This window comes from Triturus cristatus, chromosome 2_1, assembly GCF_964204655.1.
Source record: "Triturus cristatus chromosome 2_1, aTriCri1.1, whole genome shotgun sequence".
Classification (NCBI taxonomy): domain Eukaryota; kingdom Metazoa; phylum Chordata; class Amphibia; order Caudata; family Salamandridae; genus Triturus; species Triturus cristatus.
This window is the reverse complement of record NC_140581.1, coordinates 433,706,675-433,728,991: the sequence shown is the minus strand read 5'-3', so window position 1 is coordinate 433,728,991 and position 22,317 is coordinate 433,706,675. Positions and strand designations below refer to the sequence as shown.

The 22,317-nt window shown below is 45.4% G+C and overlaps 1 long non-coding RNA gene across 1 annotated transcript in view; it reads right to left on the bottom strand.

The window, feature by feature from the left end:
- LOC146865419 (uncharacterized) overlaps positions 1–22,317 on the bottom strand; it is a 76,217-nt gene that overhangs the window by 14,957 nt on the left and 38,943 nt on the right. Inside the window, exon 2 of the long non-coding RNA XR_014976634.1 lies at positions 2,065–2,225. This is a non-coding gene — a long non-coding RNA (uncharacterized LOC146865419). The remainder of the gene's footprint in view (positions 1–2,064; positions 2,226–22,317) is intronic.

The window sequence follows — 22,317 nt, the reverse complement described above, 5'->3', positions numbered from 1 at the left end:
CTAATACGTGCTTCTGTGTCCGAAACACGAAGAGAGAGGGCCCTGAAGTCATTCCTGATGGCTAGCACCTCTACTTGCAGTAAATCTGTGTTAGTCTTGGTAGATTGCGCAATTTCATAGACCTCATTGAGGCGCGTCAGGATAGACTCAAGAGTGGCGCTAGGGTCCTTTTGCGCAGATTCAGGTGTAGGGGATAACTGTTTGGACCTTTTAAGAGACGCTTTAGAGTCTTTTGCGTCCTTAGCATTTGGTGACGGGCCCATATTCGCAGCCATAGAGCACACCAGCTCAGCAGGAGCAAAAAAGGTACCAAGCAAAAATAGAGAGCGCGCTCACATCAAGAGAGCGATAATAATGGCGTCTATCAGGGCAGAGAAAGGAGCTACCTCACAAAAATATCATGCCCTATAGATATCAAAAACGGCACCTTCCAACAACCAGAAACAGCCACGAAGTATGGAAATATCAGTCAACGAGACCTCCTAAGAGGGCGATGGCGGTGCGCTGACTAGAAATATGACAGTAGGAAACCAAACAGTATGGTCATAACAGGCAGCAAAGCAGCAGGAGGAAATAATAAAAAAATAATATAAATGTATGAAAAGTGAGCAACTTCACCAGTTCTTGTCAGTCCTTATTCCTGGCAAATCCGTGACAGTGACGTCGTCGTGCTGAGGAGAGAAAACATCCCACTCTTGAGAGAGACAAAATGGCGGCCGCTCGCGAAAATACCGAGCGCCACCTAAAAACGCCCGAAATATGGTCACCGGCAGCCTCAAATATCAGGAAACGTCTCTCATTACATGCTTGGCAGCTTCATATCCAGGAGAGCATCTTCAGAAATGACCGGGGCAATCCGAGGCGACAGCAAACCTCCGTCGGCTCTCGCTCCAGCGCAGAGCTCAAGCACAAACCGCCATCTCGCAGCGGCGTGCAAGCCACGCCCCCCCTCAGTAAGGGTTGTTATAAAAGCTGCAGAGGATTCTGAATGCAGCAGTTCATCTGCTCGGTAATATTAAAAAGTTTGATTTGGTTTCAAAATTCTTGAAGGGACTACATTTGCTCCCTGTTAAGAAGAGGGTAGCATTTCAAACGCTTTATACAGCTCACAAAACCCTTTACCTGATAGGTCTGAATATTTTAAGAGAAGATTCTCTTGGTACATACCTAAGAGGGATCTGCGATATGAAGTGTCAGAAAAGTAGTGGTGCCAAGGATTCACAGAGCCTTTTGGGGTGGAAGTGGTTTTGTACATCACACTTCTAAACTCTGGAATTCTATTCCAGAGCAGCTGAGAGGCCAATCCAACATACAGACTTTTTGTTTTGGAAACAGCTGAAAATATGACTTTTTTCAAATACACTTTAAATGTTTTGATAACGTCAGGTCAGAGGATCTACTAGCAGACGTTAGAGCCAAGATGCCCTCGGGCATATGTCATGCTTTATACATTTTAAAACTGATATTCAAATCTAATCCAATAAAGATCTTTATTAATCCTTGTTTTTTGGACAAGACACCTCCCCAGAAGCCATGATTAGATCATCTTTATGTTTTATCCCTTCAGATGAGAAAGTATGTCCTAAATACTCGACTGAGTTGGTTAAGGATTTGCATGTGTCTTTGGAAACTGTCATACCATGCTCACTCAAAATTCTAAAGACTCTATCCAAAATACAATTATATTCATTGATAGAATATGTGGAGATGCGTATGCCACCCTGAAAGGCTTGTACTCCTGGAATATCTTTGAAAAGACAATACATAAGCTTTTGAAAAGCACTTGCAGCAGATGCTAGACCAAAAGGTAATCTTAAATACTTAAAGGCCCCAAATAGAGTGATAAATGTAGTAAGAATCTGAGACTTTTTGACCAAAGAAACTTAATGATATGCTGCCCTGAGATCAATATTACTGAAAAACTTTATTCCACCTCAAGTGGTCAGCAACTCCTAAATGTTAGGCAAAGGTTGACACTCCACCACAATGTTTTTATTAAGATAGCGCAAATCTGCACATAACCTAATCTGGCCATTTATATTTAGCAATAATCGCAGCACTTACCCATTAAACAGCATTGACTGGCTCAATGATCTTGTCAGCTGCACAGCTCTTCTAAGTGTTTTCTCAGATATTCTCTCTGATGCATAGAAGCACATCTCACACTTTAAGTGCAATTGGCACAGCATTCTGCTTCAATCTAATTTCATGCTCAAATCCTTTCACTGTAACAGAAAATACATCAGGATGTTTTCTTAAAATGTCTTCAATACTAATACATTGTTCCACAAGTATAAATGGATTGGCAGTACAGAGTTTCAACACTATACCAAGTCTTCCTTGATCAATCCAACCCATGATATCTCAATCATTCACTGCTACATATATCTTAGTGAAAATCGTTCTCCCAGAGAAACACAGCATATCTCCAAAGTGACCCAAAGTATCAAACTCAGTATCACCATACGCAACTGCTCTAATATCAGTTTTCTTGAGCAAAGCAAAATGACTTGGAAATGAATCTCGAAAGCATGGTCACCAGCAAACCAGAATCAGCCATGACTTTCAAGTCAACAACAGCTATTCTTACCGTGCAAACAGTTTTTTTCTTAACTGCAACCACACCTGGATCACAGGCAACCACACCAGGAACACCCACACCATATCACCATTCACTTCATCTACTCTCTCAGTTAAAATTATAGTTGAAGTACATTGTCCTGATCCTCCACTTCAGGAACACAATTAACTTTCACAGTCTCTACACTCTTACAAACATGCATAAAGTGACTTATTTTCTTTACATTTATGATATTTCTTTCCTTGAGCAAGGTAATTTGTGCTATTACCCATGTGTCTATTCGATCCACAGCTCTATCACATATTACCACAAGGTACCACTTTGACATTCCTTGCCCCAGCAACTTGAACATTCTTTACCACACTCACACTGATGCACTCTGAACCAGTAGAACCAGCAATCATTTTCACTGATCCCACAGAGCATTCAATTCCTTTGGCAATTTGAACTGTCTCCTCTAGAGTAGGATTTGTGCAACATGATAAAATTCCTTGTGCTTTCTTTTTTATTTTCCGACTTCTGTTTATTTAAATTATAATGCGGTACACAAAAACAGTAGCAGTTAGTCTGAGTAATATCAACATATGCAACATTGCTTACATCCATCAGGTCCACTCCATATGCAAACTTGTAAACAGACTTTATGTCCATCATCTATTCTATGTACTAGCACAGCGCAGAACAGGAAGTAAAAAGAATTAGAAAGAAGAAAGTCTAGGAAAAGAAGAGGTGAAGAAAGGAAAGGGAGGTTGCCTCGAAGCACATGTCATTCAGAGGAATCTCCAAGTTTGCAGATCAACGCACTCATCATCTGAAAGTCACTCATACCAGGGGGAGCCACACATGCGGCCCTCTCCAACTAGGTATCACCTGCCGTCAGGAAAACGGGGATACTCATCCAGCACCAGGGAGGGGGCCAAGCTCCTGTCCTGCCCCCACAGTCGCAAGTAGCCCTGGAGTAGACCCCAAATGTCCTTTGGACGCAATCAGGGCGGCATTATATCCCATAATATCTCAAGTTGACTCTGACACTATATTGCATCCTTCAGCGTATCCTACAGTTGCGGGCCATGTGACGTCCCCAGCACATCGCTACCCGTCGCTTGCCATGAAGTAATACCAATGAAATTAACTTTCGGCTGTCCAAGTGAACCTCCTTTACATATCCCAGCAGAGCCGTAAGGAGGTGCCCGTTCTAGCAACAAAAACGTCATCTCCTCTCTCGCATAGAAAACAAGCCTTTGATATCGCCCTACGCCAGGGCACTCCCAGGACAAATGCAAAGAATGTGTTCAAGGGGCAGAGCATCGGGTGCAGCGTGCTTCGCTTATTAGGCCCACTTTGAACAGCCATTCCGGCGTCCATTACAATCTATGCAGGAATTTAAAATGTATCAGGCGAAGCCTGTAATTGGGTGATAGTGCTCTTGCTTGAGTGCAGCAAAAGGTCCCTTTCTCCTCAGATATAGTTACATCCAATTGTATCTCCCACTCTTGTTGCACAGTAGGGAAGAGCACTGCAGCCGAACACTGCATTACTGAATACAAATGCGTTATCAATGTGCACGGGGAGGGGTTTCCGAGGAAGCCCTCCAGCACCTGCAGGGTGGTTGGCGCAGGAGGGAACACCGCAAAGTTAGTTCGCAGGGCAGCCTATAGTTGGTAATATGTAAACCTTTCCAAGGCAGTGCTTAAGACATCTACTAAGGCTTGCTGAAGTGTAATAAATTAGACTTCCGGGACCGCGTCCCCCATGGTATTGAGCCAGAGCCTCTTCTGTATATTGCAGGTGCCCGTATCTTGGGAGAGGGGTAGGGCAGGGTGCCTGCCCAGCGTAATGGAGGGGGCGAACAACACATCTAGATGCACCTGCTGATGCAGCTCATGCCATGCGCAAACAGCACAGCAAATTGTATCTAATGCAACTCGTGGCCTGGTTTGAGGCTGAAATAGAGTCATATGTAAAGGGATAGGTGCTGGATGGTCGTGCTCCAGTGCAGTATGGGCCTTAAACTGTGTAGTGTATAGCCAAGAAAAACAAATTGTGCCTGTGCGCAGCTGTAATACAGGGCAATGTCCGGGGCGCCTAGTCCCCCTGTTCGAAGGCAATAGTGAGGATTTCTCAGGTAATACTAGGATGTTTCCCTGCCCATACCAACATCACCAAACATGAATGCAGTCTGAGCCGGAATTCCCTGGTGAGGGAGAGGGGTAGAATAATGAACAGATAAAGGAGTTTGGGCGATGTAACCATTTTAGGAATGGCCAGCTGTCCCGTCAAAGAGAGCGAGCGTCACTACCATCGAGTCAAAAGACCCTCCAACCATTTCATTAGACTGCCATAGTTCACTCTCCAGAGAACATCGGTCTCCCGGCTCAACCATATACCCAAATATTTAATGGATTTGGTCACCCACCTGAGTGAAACTCAAAGCCAAAATGTGCAGTGACCTCCATGTGCGGAAAAATCACCGACTTGGCCCAATTGATGGATATACCGGACAATCCGCCAAACCTAGTGAGTTCTCTAATCAAGGGATCCACGTTTGCGGTGGGATGTTTGATGTATAAAGCTACATCAACCACATACATAGATACCAGCACCACTCGGGAGTGAACGCTAAGCCTCGGTGCGCATGGTGCTGTCTAAGCCGTGCTTCCAGGTGTTCCATAGCTACGGTGAAATGTATGGGGGAGAGCGGTTATCCCTGCCTTGTCCCCTGGGAGATTGGAAATCGAGCAGTGATCATCCTATTGATCCAGAGGCGTGCTGTGTGTCTAGCATAGAGAAGGCCGATTTACAAAATACATTTGGGACTAATACCCACATGAGCCAATAACACAAAAAGATACAACCATTCAAGTGAATCAAATTCCTTGATGGCATCAAGAAAAATTGCAGCTGCCTGGAGTGAAGAGTCTATCTCCTGGAGGATAGCAACAAATGTATGCAGATTATGTGTGGTGGCTCTACCCGGTATAAATCCAAATTGATCTGGCTGCACCATGAGAGACGCCAAATGGAGAAGCTTGGAGGTAATTAATTTGGCCAAGATTTTATTTTCCACATCGATCATGGAAAGTGGTCTATGCGATTCACAGCGTTGCGGATCTTTGTGAGGCTTCAGAACGGTAATAATTAGTGCCTCCTGAAATGACAGTGGCAGTTCCCCTTTCTCCAGGGATTCCCTATACGTAGTAATAAGATAGGGGCGCTAAAATACTGAAATATCAGAAAACTCCTTATAAAACGCAGCTGAAAGGCCATCCAGGCCAGAGCCTTATCTCCTGGGAGAACCCTGATGACCTGTATGACACCCTCCTCCATGAAAGGCTCATCCGAAAAGCGCTGATGGCTGTCTTCCAGCCAGAGTAGCTGAATCGTATGAAAAAAGAAATCAAGGTCTGGGGGATCGCGCAATTGTGACTTTTCATAAAGAGGTTAATAAAAAGAGAGAATTGCCCCCTGCACCACCACATGGCCAACAGCTAGTTACCCCTCATCAGTGCGGAGTTCAGCAAGATAATCATTAGCCCAGGGTTTTCTAAGCAAGCCCATCAGGGTCTTACCTGGTCACTCACCCTCCCCGTAATGTCTGGCACAGGCCTCTTTGCTGAGATAGTGTGTCTCTCACACTGCAGTCTCCTCAAAATTGGCAATCTTATCATGTATGCAGATCAGCACCTCTAGATTGCAAGTAGCAAAATACTTGCGCTCAAGTCCTCTGCTCTGATCTCCTCCTCCAGGTGTTTCAATTCCCCCCTGATCGCCCTCAGAATTCCTGCCTGTTTGGCTATGCATTCACCTCTAATCACTGTTTTAAATGCTTCCCATAGTGTTGAGTGGGACTCCACCGTGCCAGTGTTATGCTCAAAGAATACCACTATTGTCACAAGAAAGGCCTCACTGAACACCTGGTCCTGAAGGGCTCCAGGTGGTAATCGCCACGTGAATGCCCGACCAGGGCACTCTGGCATAGAGAGCTCTAGAAGTACCGGTGAGTGGTCCGAGAGGGTTCTCGACAGGTGGGTTCCAGTATTTACCCAAGCCCCCGCAAAGCAGGAGGCGAGCCAATAATCTATCCGCGACCAGGAGGTGCATGCAAAGGACATGCAAGTACCTTCCTGACTATCCTTAAATCTATTTCTCCATACGTCTATTAGATCATTAACTGCAATAATGGAATGGAGTTGTGCCGCTGCCTTAGGGTGAGGGCGTCGGGATCCTCCTGATCTATCTCGCTGGGGATTTAGCATCACATTGAAGTACCACTACCCACAAAATTGCACCGGGCCTCAGGGAGTCCAACAGCCTCCAAATTTCAACAAAACAATCTGGATCATCTAAGTTGGGGCTGTAAATTGACCAAAGCCTGAACAGGTACCCACCCAACGTGCCAGCCAGCATCACATATCTGCCTTGCTGATCGCACAATGCGGGGCACCTGCACCAGGGCAACCCCTTCCCAATAATAATGGGAACCCCTATGGCATATTTCAAGCAACATGCTATGTGTTACACCCCTATCCATCCCATCCGCAGGCACACGCCAGTGTGTACAGTCAAATGCAGCTTTTGCAAGAAACAATCAAGCTTTGCGTCCGTCATTTATGTCACCAATATTCCAGGTGACCACCTTCAGCAGCGTCATAGTGCAATATCAGATGATTGAGCTAATCACTCCAAATAAAATCACTCAACTAGGGCCCCCCGTGACTACAATGCAATACTGGTCAACCACTCGTGGGTTAGAAAATGCCAAAGGGAAGAGGAGAGAGAGAAACCCACCCCACACCCACTCCCATCCCCCAATCGGGCAGGATAAAAACCATCCATCTCAAACGCAGCCCATTAGGTCTAACTAAAGGAGATATTGAGGGAATCATCCCAGAGGGGGAACCACTAGCCACCTGGCACATCCCAGCACCAGAAGACTGGGTGGCCAGAACAGAAAATCATCCGGCAGCTATCGACCTGCAACAGGAGGGGAACATCACATCTACTCAAACAAAAATCAGCAGAAGGGAGTTCCAACTTAACCATCTCCTCTGCGCCCCTAACCGGGCTAGGTCAAGCATTGAGCAATGCCATGCTCATCCCCTCCTTGTTCAATCGTTGTTCATCTTCCATTAACTTTCTCACAAGAATCTCGAACCGTGAGGGGACATTCCATAACCGGTAAGTTACACAAAATGTAAAGACAATAAAATAAACTGTGTTACTATAATGAACCCCTAAACAATATACAGTGATACAACACTCACAGTTTCAATTAAAACGGTGGTATGTTTCAATGCATCTGCCCCACCCGTCAACTTACTCTGACATAGAAAAAATAAATCACAAATGCTACTGCACGTAATATCACATTTTGTGGCATTTTTTATAGCACTCATATTTTTAAATACATCTCTTTTACATTTTTTAGCCCATCCCAACAAAACAACCCCATATTGTATGTTGTGCTCACCACCTCTCCTCCTCAATCTGTACAATCCATACCTGGCATTCTACTATCTCTCCCTCCTCAAAAACTCTCCAGAACTTCAGGCCTGTTGTTCTGCCTTCCCCCAACACAACTTTCAACTGGCATCCTGCTTTCCCAACCCTCATGTCTGTCACCCTGATATCCAATCTTCACTCATAAGATCTAAAAGATAAGGGAGTCCTCCATCTGAAATCCTGCCCTTATCACTGACATTTCCCTACATGTGCTGCTGCTATCCCAAGGCATACAATATAGATTCCTGCCTTCTCTCATCTCCAAAACACACTGCATAACTCCCTGCCTAGCATCCTGCCTTCCCCCAGGTTTACCCCGACTGGGCATGCTGTCTTTGTTTTTTAACCCAAACACAGCATATACCTGGCAGTCTTAGGCACGTCTTCCTCTGAACATTTTTTATCTGATTTCGTTTTTGTTGGAATTAGGACTCTGTGTACATTACCACTGCTAACCAGCGCTAAATTGTGTGTTCACACTCTCCAAAACATCATAACGATGGCTTACATCCAATTGGCACATTTATTTACTTATAAGTCCCTAGTACATTAGTACTACATATACCCAGGGCATGTAAATTAAATACTATTAATAGGCCTGTATTGTGCCACCCACTTTAGTAGCCCTTTAAACATGTTTTAGGCCTGCCACTCAGCCTTTGTTTACAGTTTAAACTGCCATTTTGACCTGCCAAAAAAAAACTTTTTAGTAACAACAAAACCAGAGAATGGAGGGTCAAAGGGACTGAATTTTAAAGACCTGCAAGGAGGGTGTCCCCTGTTAACAACATATTATAGCACAAAACCTCCCTGGGTCGAAACTCGCGAAGTGTGTTTGGAGTGACAAATTATGAAGAGGTATCGACTCTCAATAAAGGAGAGAAATCCCTTTAGGAAGACTACCCTCACTCACCAAAGGTGACATGCTTCATCATTTGGGAATCTCCTGTCAGTGGAAAAACCTAGTTCCACTGAGGGCTACAACCCCCTCACTGTGAGGGAGGAGCTCAGGGATGTTTTGAAGTAGAATCTGCTACACTCTCTGGGATCCTAAAGTCCCATGGTAAGTAAGGTAAAATACAAAACATCGCAGCGCAAAATACAATAAATGTGATTTTAAAACTACCTAGTGAGTAGCAAATAGATCTAACTTCATTGGCTTGCTCCCACTGGGAGGCATAAAAAGCAGTGCAACAGCAGTATGGAAATTAAACTGCTGATTGTGAACACACGGTCAACATGTTACAGCCCCTCTGATCAGAAAAGTATCCGGGCTTTCATCAGGACCACAAAGATATACAAAGCTGCTGCTAAAGTGAAAAAACCATAAAGGTGCAAAAAGACACACAATATTGTTGTGATACTAAACCATATTCCAGTGTGTCCTTCAGTAATACTGGAAATACCTAAAAAGCAGAAATTAGGTATTTGTCAGGTCAATAACCCATAATAAGCGAACAACAACACACAATTAATTAAATTAAAGGGCCTTATTACATGTCCCTTACATCACCAATTTCAAAGGTGGAAAATAACTCACCCAATCTGATGGACATTTTAAGCCTCACCTCAACCTGGCAACAGCTCAGGGAAGAGGGCCCTGCTCTACAAAAAAGAAGTATATAACTCTGTGTCATGTGTCTGTCTCATCAAGTACCCACAGATTCATACATACAAACATAGGGAAACACGTACTGCTCAAGTTCCTGAAACAAAACATAAACTATAGACTGAAAAAAGACCTAGGGAAATATTCTTAGATTTCTGTTCAGATCCCTCAAGTTGTATAGCTCTTTTTAGGAAGACATGACTGGTTTCAAGTTTCAAAAGCTTTATTCGACAGCATGTCATAAAAGCAAATACATCCTAACAGTTCCATAAATACTAAGATAAAATAGTTTAAAAATACATTAAATCATTATGCTGGCGAATTACATCAGATAAAAACATCATCGATAGATAAAAGATCATAAAGATCAAGCATTAAATAAAATTAATAGACATTTCTTGGTGACAAAACACTCATTGATCAGCTTCAGTGGGTTTCAAAGTACGAAGGCGCAATATCCAAGCCCACCCCAGAAATTTAGCAACGGCAATTACCAAGCAGGGGGTGCAATCAGATTCAAAAATTCTTAGAGCTTCCTTGTAGCTACGTGTTCCCAAATTTAGGCATACTGGTTTTATCCATCTACGGCGGGGAGCAATATATAGCGGACACACAAACAACAAATGACCGGCATCCTCAATCAAGTCTGAACAATGATGACATTTATCATTCTTTGAGATTGACCATTTATGGGTGAAAGCTTTTACAGGGAGGGACCCAACTCTGAACTGGAAATACAATTTCCTGTCCATGGGCCTCTCTATAATATCCCAATATGCCTCATAAGATGGTAAGAATTTTATATCAAAGAAACGGCCAGTCAAATTAGAACCTTGGCCAGTATAGGAGGCAGATGTTAGGGTCATATCCCAATACAATTTTTTAAGAATTGACTTTGATGGGATACTTGCACTGTTTGCATCATTCCATAAAAACCCTAGCTCCAGTTTTATGAGCAAGTTCTTAATTTCTTTAAGCCAAGTAATGGAATGAAAACAATCAGCCCTAATTATGTCCTTCAGGGCGCTAGCATAATGTTCAAGTTCCGGCGTTGTCATGATCCGCCGCCAGTAGAGAAGTGGACGTAATTGTGCCAAATTCTCGATTTTTTTCCTCCCTAGATCATATTTCAATGGGATCGTAGGGGTGCTTTGGGGAACGCCTGTTAGGCTGCGCAGGAATTTATTTTCAGCCAGCCGTAAGCTACTTAGATTTGCAAACCCCCATAACTCTGAGCCATACAGCGATGCACTAATAACTTTCATATTATAAATTTCCAAGGCAGGCCTAATTGGCTTAGTCAATGAAGATCTGTGCTTGGAAATAATTGCACCTGCAAGCTGGTGGAATTTTAAGACAGTCATGTCTATATGATTTGACCATTTCATATTATGTTGGAGCGATATTACTAAATATGTAAAAGCCTCGACCTGTTCCAATGGAATACCATTATATTTTATTACCCCTTTAAAATTTTTCCGTTGGTTTAGACACATAAATTTAGTTTTAGAGGTATTTATCTCTAAACCCCGATCCTTACAAAATTCAGCGAATACGTTTAACGCTTTCTGCAATCCGCTTGGGGTTCGTGAAACCAACAACGTGTCGTCCGCGAACATGAGAACAGGCACTTTGGATCCTGCTAGGATTGGGGCGTCAGTAGGAGACCTGTCAAGGTAATCGACTATCCCATTAATGTATAAAGAAAACAATGTCGGTGCCAGGACACATCCCTGCCGAACACCCCGTTCAACGGGAAATGGGTCCGTCACCTCCCCCTGGCTTCCCCATCTAATTTGCGCAAAATTGTTCTGGTGTAGGCGGACGAGTAAGGTTAGTAATTCCGGGGCCATACCTGCCTGGGCGAGAACCTTCCAAAGTTTATGGCGAGGTACCAGGTCGAATGCTGATCGCAGGTCAATAAAGACTGCATAAAGAGTCCCTTTGGACAACTTCACATTCCTCCAGTAGAGAGCTAGGAAGTAAAAAACCTGATCAATAGAACTGGTGCAAGGTCTAAACCCGGCTTGATATGGTGACAAAATGTTATTGTCCTCGACCCAAGACTGGAGTTTATTTTGTACCAACCGACCTATTAGTTTTTGTGCTGAGTCTATGAGACTAATAGGTCTATAATTACTTGGGAGTGATTTGTCACCCTTTTTATAAACCGGGATTATTTCTGCCCCTGTCCATGAAGGAGGGACAGGTGCGCCCATAGCCACTGAATTTGCTAGCCATTGAAAGTATTGGCACCAAGATAATCTATCTGTTAAAAACACATCCGCAGGTATACCATCCATTCCAGGTGCACGGCCCGCTGTTATACTGTCCAAAGCTAGGTTAACCTCTTTAATTGAAAACACCTGTGTTTGGAAATAAACAGTGGGAGGAAGTGGTTGCTCTTCTGCGGAAGGGACAGAAGCATACTGTGGTTTAAAAAAGTCAACCCATTGGTTTTTTGCCACGTGATTTTGTGGGGAGGGTGCAGAGCCACCTCTACCCCACTTTAATGTGGCCCAGAATCGTTTTTGGTCTTTAGCCAAGCATGCGAATTTCAAATCCTGCCACTGATTCTCGTCCCAATCCTTCTTAGCTGTTACCTGAGCTTGCCTATAGAGCTTCCTGGCTAATCTCACATCTTCCGCTACTCCTGATCTCAGAGCAACACTCAGGTTCTTACGGGCTATTTTACAGGATTTGTTGAACCATCCCTCTTCAGGTGGACAACCCTTAGTGTTTTTCCCACTACTAGGGGGTTTCATAAAAAACCCTTGCAGTTTAGTAAAGAAAATGTTATGGGCCTTGAGCATAACTAGATAGAAATCAGGGTTAATAGATTTAAGGGCTAGATTGGCCACCTCACTAATGATAGTTTCCTTGAGGTCATTTAAGGTTTCCACCTTCTCAATAAATCTATCCCATTTGACATGACGCATGTTGTTTGATGTGACAATGTCCATAGTTACTTTCCCCCCCTCAATTTTAGTTTCTCTAGGGGTGTTTGGTAAATGTAACTCTAAATACAAGGGATTATGATCACTTTCATCCCGCGTGATTACGGACATGTCATTCAATCTGCTCCATACTCTAATATCCACCAAGAAGTAATCGATTCGACTGGCAAACCTTCCATTATCAAATGTGCTTGCACCCTGCTGATCTGATTTAGTGCGCCCATTTGCGGCTCTAAGCCCTCTTACTAAACAAAGGGCTTTGAGTTGGATGGCTGCAGCGGACCATTTCTTAACTGAGGGAAGGTCCAACTGGGGAATACCCCACCTATTGTCCTCTTCAATTGCAAGGAATCGGTCCTCCGGACCAAGAGGCTCGAAGGTTGTATTAAAATCTCCTCCAACAATTTTTATAATCTCATGGGGAAGCACTGCAAGCTGGTGATCCAAGACATTTATCACCTCTGGCGAGGTACCCCCAACCATCCCTCGAGCGTAAATATTAAAGATAGCCATGCTGTTATTGTTGGGCCAGTTTAGAATTAAAGACATAACATCTAACGATGGGAGATTAGGTTGAGTGATTTTACAACATAGTGACTGTCGTACCCATATTATCAAGCCACCAAGTGGTCGGCCTTTAGCTTTTTTAGTGGCAGGTATACAAAAGTTTAGGAATCCAGGGCGAAAGACTGGGGCCACAGACCAAGATTCTTGAAATAAAATAATATCAAATTGATCCACAAAGCTACTCCATACGCCGGAATGCAACTTATTATTTATACCTGCAATATTCCAGGATAGGATAGCCAGTCCTGAATCAGATACGAAAGGACAAAAAGAGTGTTTAATCAATGGTCCTATAGTCTCACCAATTTCCATATCCTGGCGATCGCTAGCGGGACTTAAGTTATCTGATGCAACATTTATCAATGAATCAAATACTAGGGGATCAGTTAAATTATTAGTCTGTGAATCCTGTATCTCACCTGATTTCTTACCCAGACAATCAATAATAGCACTTGGGTCAGCTAGTGAAGCACTTTCCAAGGAGTTAAATGCTAGACACATCCCACCGGGATTATTTGAAGACTTAGACCCCAATGAGTCCATGACAGCATTACAAGGTCTTTGGTGATTCCCTGATGTCTCAGTAGCACTAATGCTAGCAGAAGGAATGGGGTCTGCCGCAATTACAGCCAACCCCATATCCATGTTCACCACATTAGGTCTATCTTTGAGTCAATCGCAATCATTTAAGCCCGACAACACCTCAAACCTATTCTCCAGGCTAATATTCCAATTGCTGGTGGAAACGCTCCTACCCCCTTTACTTGGAGACAGTGTCCACCCTAATCTTGATACTCCTTTGTGAATGACTCGATTTCTCATATAATAAAAATATTTAAGGGTTAACGGAATGATAACGCCTTGTCTTTGTTGCGGGGGATTTAAATTGGCCAAAATATCTGGGAGGACATCAGGATTGGAAAAATTTAATACCACACAATCCCCTTTAAATTTTTTCGGGTGATGCCCTAGCCATTGGACCCTTCTTGCCATAATAATTTCCCTGGCTAGTTTCTGCTTACCCCAAGGAGACATCTTCATGTTATTCACCAGCCAATACAATGATTTACTGATCAAGGAAGATGTAGTTTCCGAATTGTCAGTAGTCAAAACAGGGACATTGGCAAGTACCAATGTAAGAGGTTCTGCCTGGGAAATACATTGAAATTGGTTATTTACTATTGGTGCCTTGGGTGTATCTGTATTTGCCTTCGGGAGATTTTTATTAGTTCCAGGTGACTGAATTGAGATGTTCGCTTGTACATTTCCTGTTTTCCTTTGCCCTCCGTTCGGAGGTACCCCATTTAAAATACGTATATTTGGGGATATAGGTATAGTTCTAGCGACTTCATCCACCGGTCTGTTTATTATGGCATTTAATCTAGCAATCTCTGCCGTAAGATGGTCGATTTTGGCTACCAAGGGGGTTATGATATCTCCTATTTTGGTATCTATCATGTCTCTTATCTTATCGGTGAGCTCCGCGTCTGGATTTATTTTGGAAACTGACCCTGATGGATCTTCTTTGCTAATACTTTTATTCACAATAGTGACCCTTTTCCTCCCTGGGCGGGACCCATTACTTTTAAATTGGGGCTTTCTACATGCTCTAACTAGCCTACTTCTCAAGGGAAGAGCAGGCGACTGCGAGTCAGCTTCTGTAGCCGACTCATCTATATCTAATACAGATTCTAGTGGCGACTTAGAGGCTAAGGGCGGACAGGAATCAGGTAAGTCACTATCTACACTTATTAAGTCTAGGGACATACTACTTGTTGGCTGTAAGGGAGAAGCCAACAATGCGCCAGACAAAGGAATCAGTGGTGGAGAGCTAGGAGAACATGATAGCCCCAATGATGCCCTCCTCTCATTATTTATTTTACTGACAATTTGGACCAAGTAATTGTCCATAGTGTTAGTCATTGTAGGATTCCTTGCTTTGGACATTGCATCCATATGCGGCGGCTATATACAGATAGATCTGGAGGTGGTATCCCCAACCGTGAAAGTGTTCCTCAATAACAGTACCTGTTTTATGGCAGTCCCAATAAGGTGGCTCAGTGGTACAGAAGACAATGGTGTGGCCCGTCCCGCCCTCGCTCGACCACGGACGGCCACAGACGGCCCGCCCTCTGCCCGGGCTCAGCCCGGCGCCGCCCGCGCGCGTCCCGCGACGCGGGGGGAGCCTGGATTCAAGTAGCGCCTCCGGGCGCGCTTTCCGCCGGATGTGGGCGGGTCTGTGGATGGCTGATGGGGGCTGTAGTCCTCCTCTACTGCGGCCTTAGAGCGACTGAAGGCGGCGAGGGTGACTACCAGCGCCAGTACCAAAAGTGAGCAAAGCTCTGCCCCTGCGCCAGGAACCAGGTAGGATCTGCTGCGTGGCGAGACAAGTTCAGGCTGCGGTTCAGATTCTGTCCCCCCACTCCACCGGGGGAGCCTGGATTCAAGTAGCGCCTCCGGGCGCGCTTTCCGCCGGATGTGGGCGGGTCTGTGGATGGCTGATGGGGGCTGTAGTCCTCCTCTACTGCGGCCTTAGAGCGACGGAAGGCGGCGAGGGTGACTACCAGCGCCAGTACCAAAAGTGAGCAAAGCTCTGCCCCTGCGCCAGGAACCAGGTAGGATCTGCTGCGTGGCGAGACAAGTTCAGGCTGCGGTTCAGATTCTGTCCCCCCACTCCACCGGGGGAGCCTGGATTCAAGTAGCGCCTCCGGGCGCGCTTTCCGCCGGATGTGGGCGGGTCTGTGGATGGCTGATGGGGGCTGTAGTCCTCCTCTACTGTGGCCTTAGAGCGACGGAAGGCGGCGAGGGTGACTACCAGCGCCAGTACCAAAAGTGAGCAAAGCTCTGCCCCTGCGCCAGGAACCAGGTAGGATCTGCTGCGTGGCGAGACAAGTTCAGGCTGCGGTTCAGATTCTGTCCCCCCACTCCACCGGGGGAGCCTGGATTCAAGTAGCGCCTCCGGGCGCGCTTTCCGCCGGATGTGGGCGGGTCTGTGGATGGCTGATGGGGGCTGTAGTCCTCCTCTACTGCGGCCTTAGACTGGTTTCATAATTACGGGGTGAAATCATGTTGCAATGTAATTTGCCTCAAAAATCGCTAAACCCATGAAACATCATATGAAATATCATGCTTAAACCTAATGTAGTGCCAAACAAATGTCCCAATTGTCAAAGAGCCGAGTGTTCCTAGTGCCACAAAATAACTATAATAGCATTGTGGTATGCGTTCTGCGAACACCTCAATAATTATACAATAAACCAGCGTGTACTCACCTATCCGTCAGTACCCCGTCGCAGACTGAGGCCGTTCGAATTTAAAGTATTTCTCTAGGTCTTTTTTCAGTCTACAGTTTATGTTTTGTTTCAGGAACTTGAGCAGTACGTGTTTCCCTATGTTTGTATGTATGAATCTGTGGGTACTTTTACCTTACTTACCATGGGACTTTAGGATCCCAGAGAGTGTAGCAGCTTCTACTTCAAAACATCCCTGAGCTCCTCCCTCACAGTGAGGGGGTTGTAGCCCTCAGTGGAACCAGGGGGCAGATTTACAAGCCCCTTGCGCCTCATTTACGCCGCCGTTGCGTCACTTTTGTGACTCAGCGGCGACGCAAATTCTGCGCCATGATGCGGGGTACTTACAACGTGAGGCATCTGGAAGAAGCGTCACGTTGTAAAGCTCTGCGCCACATGTAGGCGTTCCAGCGCAGGAACGCCTCCTAAAAGTGGCTGAGTGAAATCTGCAAGATTTCACTCAGTCACTTTTAGACCCATGCTGCGTCAAAACCCTGCGCCTGCCTGAAGCAGGCGTAAGGATTGACGCAGCATTAGCAAGATTGGGCCCCCTAGAGCATTGCTGGAGCTGCGTCGCGCTTGCAACGCTACTCCAGCAATGCGCCACTTTTACGGCACAGATGCGTCACGCATCTGTGCCTTTTTTGCCCCATGGTGCGGCGCATAGTAAATGCGGCGCATCCATGGTGGCGGAGCTGTGGCGCACAATAACTGGCGCATCCCTGCTGATATGCAGGGATGCGCCAGTTATTGTAAATATGCCCCTAGGTTTTTCCACTGAGAGGAGATTCCCAAATGATGAAGCATGTCACCTTTGGTGAGTGAGGGTAATCGTCCTAAAGGGATTTCTCTCCTTTATTGAGAGTCGATACCTCTTCATAATTTGTCACTCCAAACACACTTCGTGAGTTTAGACCCAGGGAGGTTTTGTGCTATAAAAAAAAAAAACGTTTTCCTTTTAAAATACATGTCAGTCACCCATAGGGTAGACCCTAAATAGCCCACAGGGCAGAGTGCAGTGTATTTTAAAAGTTGGCCATGTTCTTTTAACTTTTACACATACTGGTAGTGAAAAACTCTTAAACTCATTTTCCTTACTGCAAGGCCTGCCCCTCCCATAGGATAAGATTGGGTTACCATATTTCATTTAATAAGTGATAACTTTCAATTGGGACAGGTAGGAATATCAAGCATGGTGTCGCTAGAATTGTAATTTAAAACCCTCTTTAATGGTAAAATTGGAATTTAAGTCACAATTCTGAGAATGCCACTTTTAGAAAGTTAGCATTTTCCTGTTCCAAACATTTGGTGCCTTAAGCTGATATCCTAGGTCACATGACCAGGTGTTGCTGGCAGTTGAGCTTTGTGCATTGATCTGAGACAGTAAGATAAAGGAGGATAGGTGTTGGTAGAACGGGCTATCTCTGACTTGATAGGGGGAGGCGCTGTCACCTACCACACCTGCAGATCACAAAGTCTCTGACTGAGCACACTCACATTAGTTGGCTGGTCTTTTGAGCAGAGCCTCAGTGACAGAAAAGGCTCCAACCACCTTGATCCCATTACCTAGAGTCTATCTGCTGGGAATCTTGCTCCGGCAAGTGGTGCCACTCCAGTTCTGGGCCCTCGGAAGTGGGCCAGAATGTGCTCTTCCAGCCAAGCTGTGGTCTCTTGGGCAGATGCATCTCCTCGTAGGTTCTCATGTGGACCACTGTTGCGCAACACATCCCTAATGCAGGACCTCACATCGGAACCCGCAGTTTCTCAGAACCGCTACTACGCGACACATCGCCAACTCAAAACATTACACGGAAAGCATTTATGAAGGCATCCTCATCAACGGCATCCTCAATGGCAATGCAGGACCTTGCATCACATTCCCTGTCGATGGCCTTGGCTGCAGCCGCGGTCCATGCCGGTAACAGCGGTAGGGCAGTGGGGCTGCCTGGGTGGGAGTTTGAGGGATGACGCTGAAGGTAAATTAAATATAGATTTAATTTTCCATCGGCATCGTCCCTCGAAATCCCCTCCCACGCAGCCCCACCACTGTTACCTCCATGGACTGCGGCTGTTTGGCAGCCCACAACTGATCTATGAGCTCATCAGCTATGGAGATGGGGTTAGCATTTATTTATTTATTTATTTATTGATATTTATAAAGCGCAGCATATACCCTAGGGCGTCTTGGCGCTAAGAAACCAGTTACTTGTGGTGAAAAACGTGGGGAAGGAGGAATCATTGATCAAACAGCCACGTTTTTAGGAGCTTACGGAAGTGAAGGAGGGAGGGGCTCTGCCTGATGTTTAGGGGTAGAGTGTTCCAGAGCTTTGGGGCTGCCACCAGGAAGCGTCGATCACCCCAGGATACCGTCTTTGTACGAGGAATGACCAGTTGGCCGAGGGTGGCTGAACGTAACGTTCTGCTAGGTTTGTACGGTTGCAGCTGCTCTTTCAAAAAGTAAGGTCCTTGATTATTGAGCGCTTTGAACATGATACAAAGGGACTTGAAATGGATTCTGTTTCGAACGGTGAGCCAGTGGTAATCCTTTATGCTTCTTGATATTGATTCATATTTTGTTTTTCCTGAAAGCAGGCGTGCTGCTGCGTTCTGGATAGTTTGTAGTTTGGTTATTACTCTGGATTGAGCGTTAAGAAAGAGGCCATTGCAGTAATCCAGAGCGGAGGGTACTAGGGAGGTGACCAGAGTTTTGATGGCAGACTCCGGGAGAAAAGGTCGAATTTTTCTGATCATCTTTAGTTTTAGATGTGCTGTGGAAACTGTTTTATTGGCGTGATCCATGAAGTGTAAACCTTCATCGAAAACTATACCGAGGTTCCTAACTTTGGCGGTTGGAGTGGGAGGGGTACCGAAGGCATCTGGCCACCAACTTGATGGCCAGGCTGGGAGAAGAGGTCCAAATATGACCACCTCAGTTTTATCTGAGTTTAATTTGAGGCAATTAGTGGCCATCCATTCTCCTATGCCGATAAGTCCCTTCTTAAATTTTTCAGCCACTTGATCTCCGTCACCTTTGATTGCCAGTACCAACTGGGTATCATCGGCATAGGAGGTTAGGCTCATCCCGTGTGCTTTGATGGTTTTAGCAAGGTCCGACACATAAATGTTAAAAAGTGTCGGACTAAGGGATGAGCCTTGAGGAACTCCGCAGGGAGATGAAGTGTGCCGATTGAAATGGGCCTAAGATGACAGCCTGCGTTCTTTTGGCTAGGAAGGAGGCAATTAGATTTTTAGCGGAGTGGCAGATTCCAAATCCCTCGACACGATCGACCAAAATTGTGTGGTCGACCGTGTCGAAGGCCGCTGATAAATCCAGCATTACCAGGATGGCTGTTCCCCCCTGATCCCGGATTACCCTGATATCATCGGCGGCCTTTATCAAGGCTGTCTCTGTCCCATGGTATTTCCGGAATCCAAATTGCGTGTCATCCAGGAGATGGTGTTTCTCAATAAATTCAGAGATCTGAATGTTCATGGCTTTTTCAATCACCTTAGCCACAAACGGGAGACTCGCAATGGGCCTGTAGTTTTTTAGCTCATTTTTATCCAGGGAAGGTTTTTTTAACAAGGGTTTTAGTAGGGTGTTTTTTAAGGGGTCTGGATAAGTGCCTGTAAGTAGAGTTGTGTTGCATACTTGGGTGAGTAGAGGAATGATGGAGTCCATTACCGGCAGAAGCACTGAGAGTGGACAAGGGTCCAGGGCCGATCCTGATTTAATGGTGGACACTATGATTTTGATTTGGTCCATTGTAACTGGTTGAAAGCTGGGGAACGTGTTGGCTGAAGGTAAAATGAGGGAATTGACTGTCCTGGGAAGTGAGTTTGCCGAGAATGCCTGATAGATATCGTCAACTTTGGTAAAGAAAAAAGAGGCTAAAGAGTCACATAAAGATTGTGACGGGGGGGGAGTGAGATCCGGGGAATTGCCTGACAGTGATTTTGTGATTTGGTACAATCGTCTACTGGAATTTTTGGATTTTTGAATTTGATCAGTATAGTATTCTTTTTTTGCCTTTGTAATCATGGCTTGGTAGAGTGCCAGAGATTCCTTATAGGTTGCTTTACTTGCTATATCGTAGGTTTTCCTCCATTGTCTCTCCTTAGTCCGGTTGATTTGCTTTTGTGCCCTTAGTTCTTCGTTATACCAAGGGGCAGTGGGTTTAGATCTATTTTTAGATAATTCTTTAGTCGGGGCTGATTGGTTCGTGGCCAAACCCAGCCAGGAGTGTAATTGAAGTAGTGCTGAATTGGGGTCAGCAGATAGTACTGGGCAAGTATGATCCAGTTTTGACCTTAGATCATCAAGATTGATGTTTTTCCAATCTTTAAAAGGCTTTTGAGGGATGGGAGTGGGTTTGTTATCGCAAGGAGTTTTAATGGTGATAATAGCAAAAATAGCATGATGGTCAGTCCATGGCAGGGGTAGTATATTGGTTATTTGTAGGCCTTCTAAATTGGAAAATATGGGATCCAAGATGTGGCCGGCTAGGTGAGTGGGGGAAGTGACCCGTTGTTTTAACCCTAGTATTTCCAGGTCGGAAGTTAGGGTGACTGTGTCAGTTAGATGGAATTGGTCCAAGTGAAAATTCAGGTCACCTAGGACCGTAAATGCACTTTCAGTGGCAACTGATTCCATCATTGTGTTGATGCTGTTGAGAAAGGCTGTTTTTGTTCCAGGGGGACGATATATCAATATTCCTTTGAAATTAAACAAAGGTGATAACTTGATGGCAAACTGCATGGCTTCACAGGATATGGATGGGATGGGAATCGTTCTGACAGGATATGAGTCTCTGGCTATTATAGCTAGCCCACCCCCTCTTTGTCTAAATCTGTCCTGACGGTATGCTTTGTAACCATCCGGTACTGCTATGGCTAAGTCTGGCTCTGAAGATTCATCGGTCCATGTCTCAGTGACAAACAGAACATCCAATTTAAAGTCAGTAATGAGGTCTGAGATCTCTTGCCTATGCTTAACGAGTGAGCGCGCATTGATAAGGGCAATTGTTCTGACAGCTGTTTTTCCATTCCTTGCAGATACCGTATTTACGACAGGTAATCGTAAAGGTATTGTGTGGTTACAATGGGGGCAGTAGGTAGCAGACTGGCTATGTAATCCTGAAGGTTCTATTTTTGTACAGCGAGTGTTGGGCGCTGGCTGAAGTGCCAATAAGTCATGGCTTGTGTACGTCCTGTCGGTATCTGGCGTCGGTCGGGCAGGGTTTATGGCCCTGGGCCTGGTCCCGGCGCGGACGGGCGCAGACGGGCTTGCCTTAGGCGCGCCTTCGGCGCGCAAATGGCGCTCCCGCTGCGCTCATCCGCTGCGCTTGCGTGGGAAGCACATTTAGGGAGAGGGGAGGTGGGCGTGGCCTAGCGGGGGGGCGTGGCCTCGCGCTAGCGATGGCGGCCGTGAATCAATGCAAGGGACAGCGCTCAATCCGCTGTATGTCAAGTGCTTGCGGGAATTTAAAATGCAGAGAGGATCTCTGTATAGGACACAAAGTTTTAAAATATGAGGTAAGCACAAAATAAACAATTCAAAAACACGAGTCACACCACCTCCGGCTTCCGCCTCAGAGGTCTTCGGTTTCTATGGACGCGCTAGCAATCAGCGCTATTCATAGGCTGGGGAGGTGGGCGTGGCCTAGCGGGTGGGCGTGGCTTCGCGCTAGCGATGGCGGCCGTGAATCAATGCAAGGGACAGCGCTAAATCCGCTGTATGTCAAGTGCTTGCGGGAATTTAAAATGCAGAGAGGATCTCTGTATAGGACACAAAGTTTTAAAATATGAGGT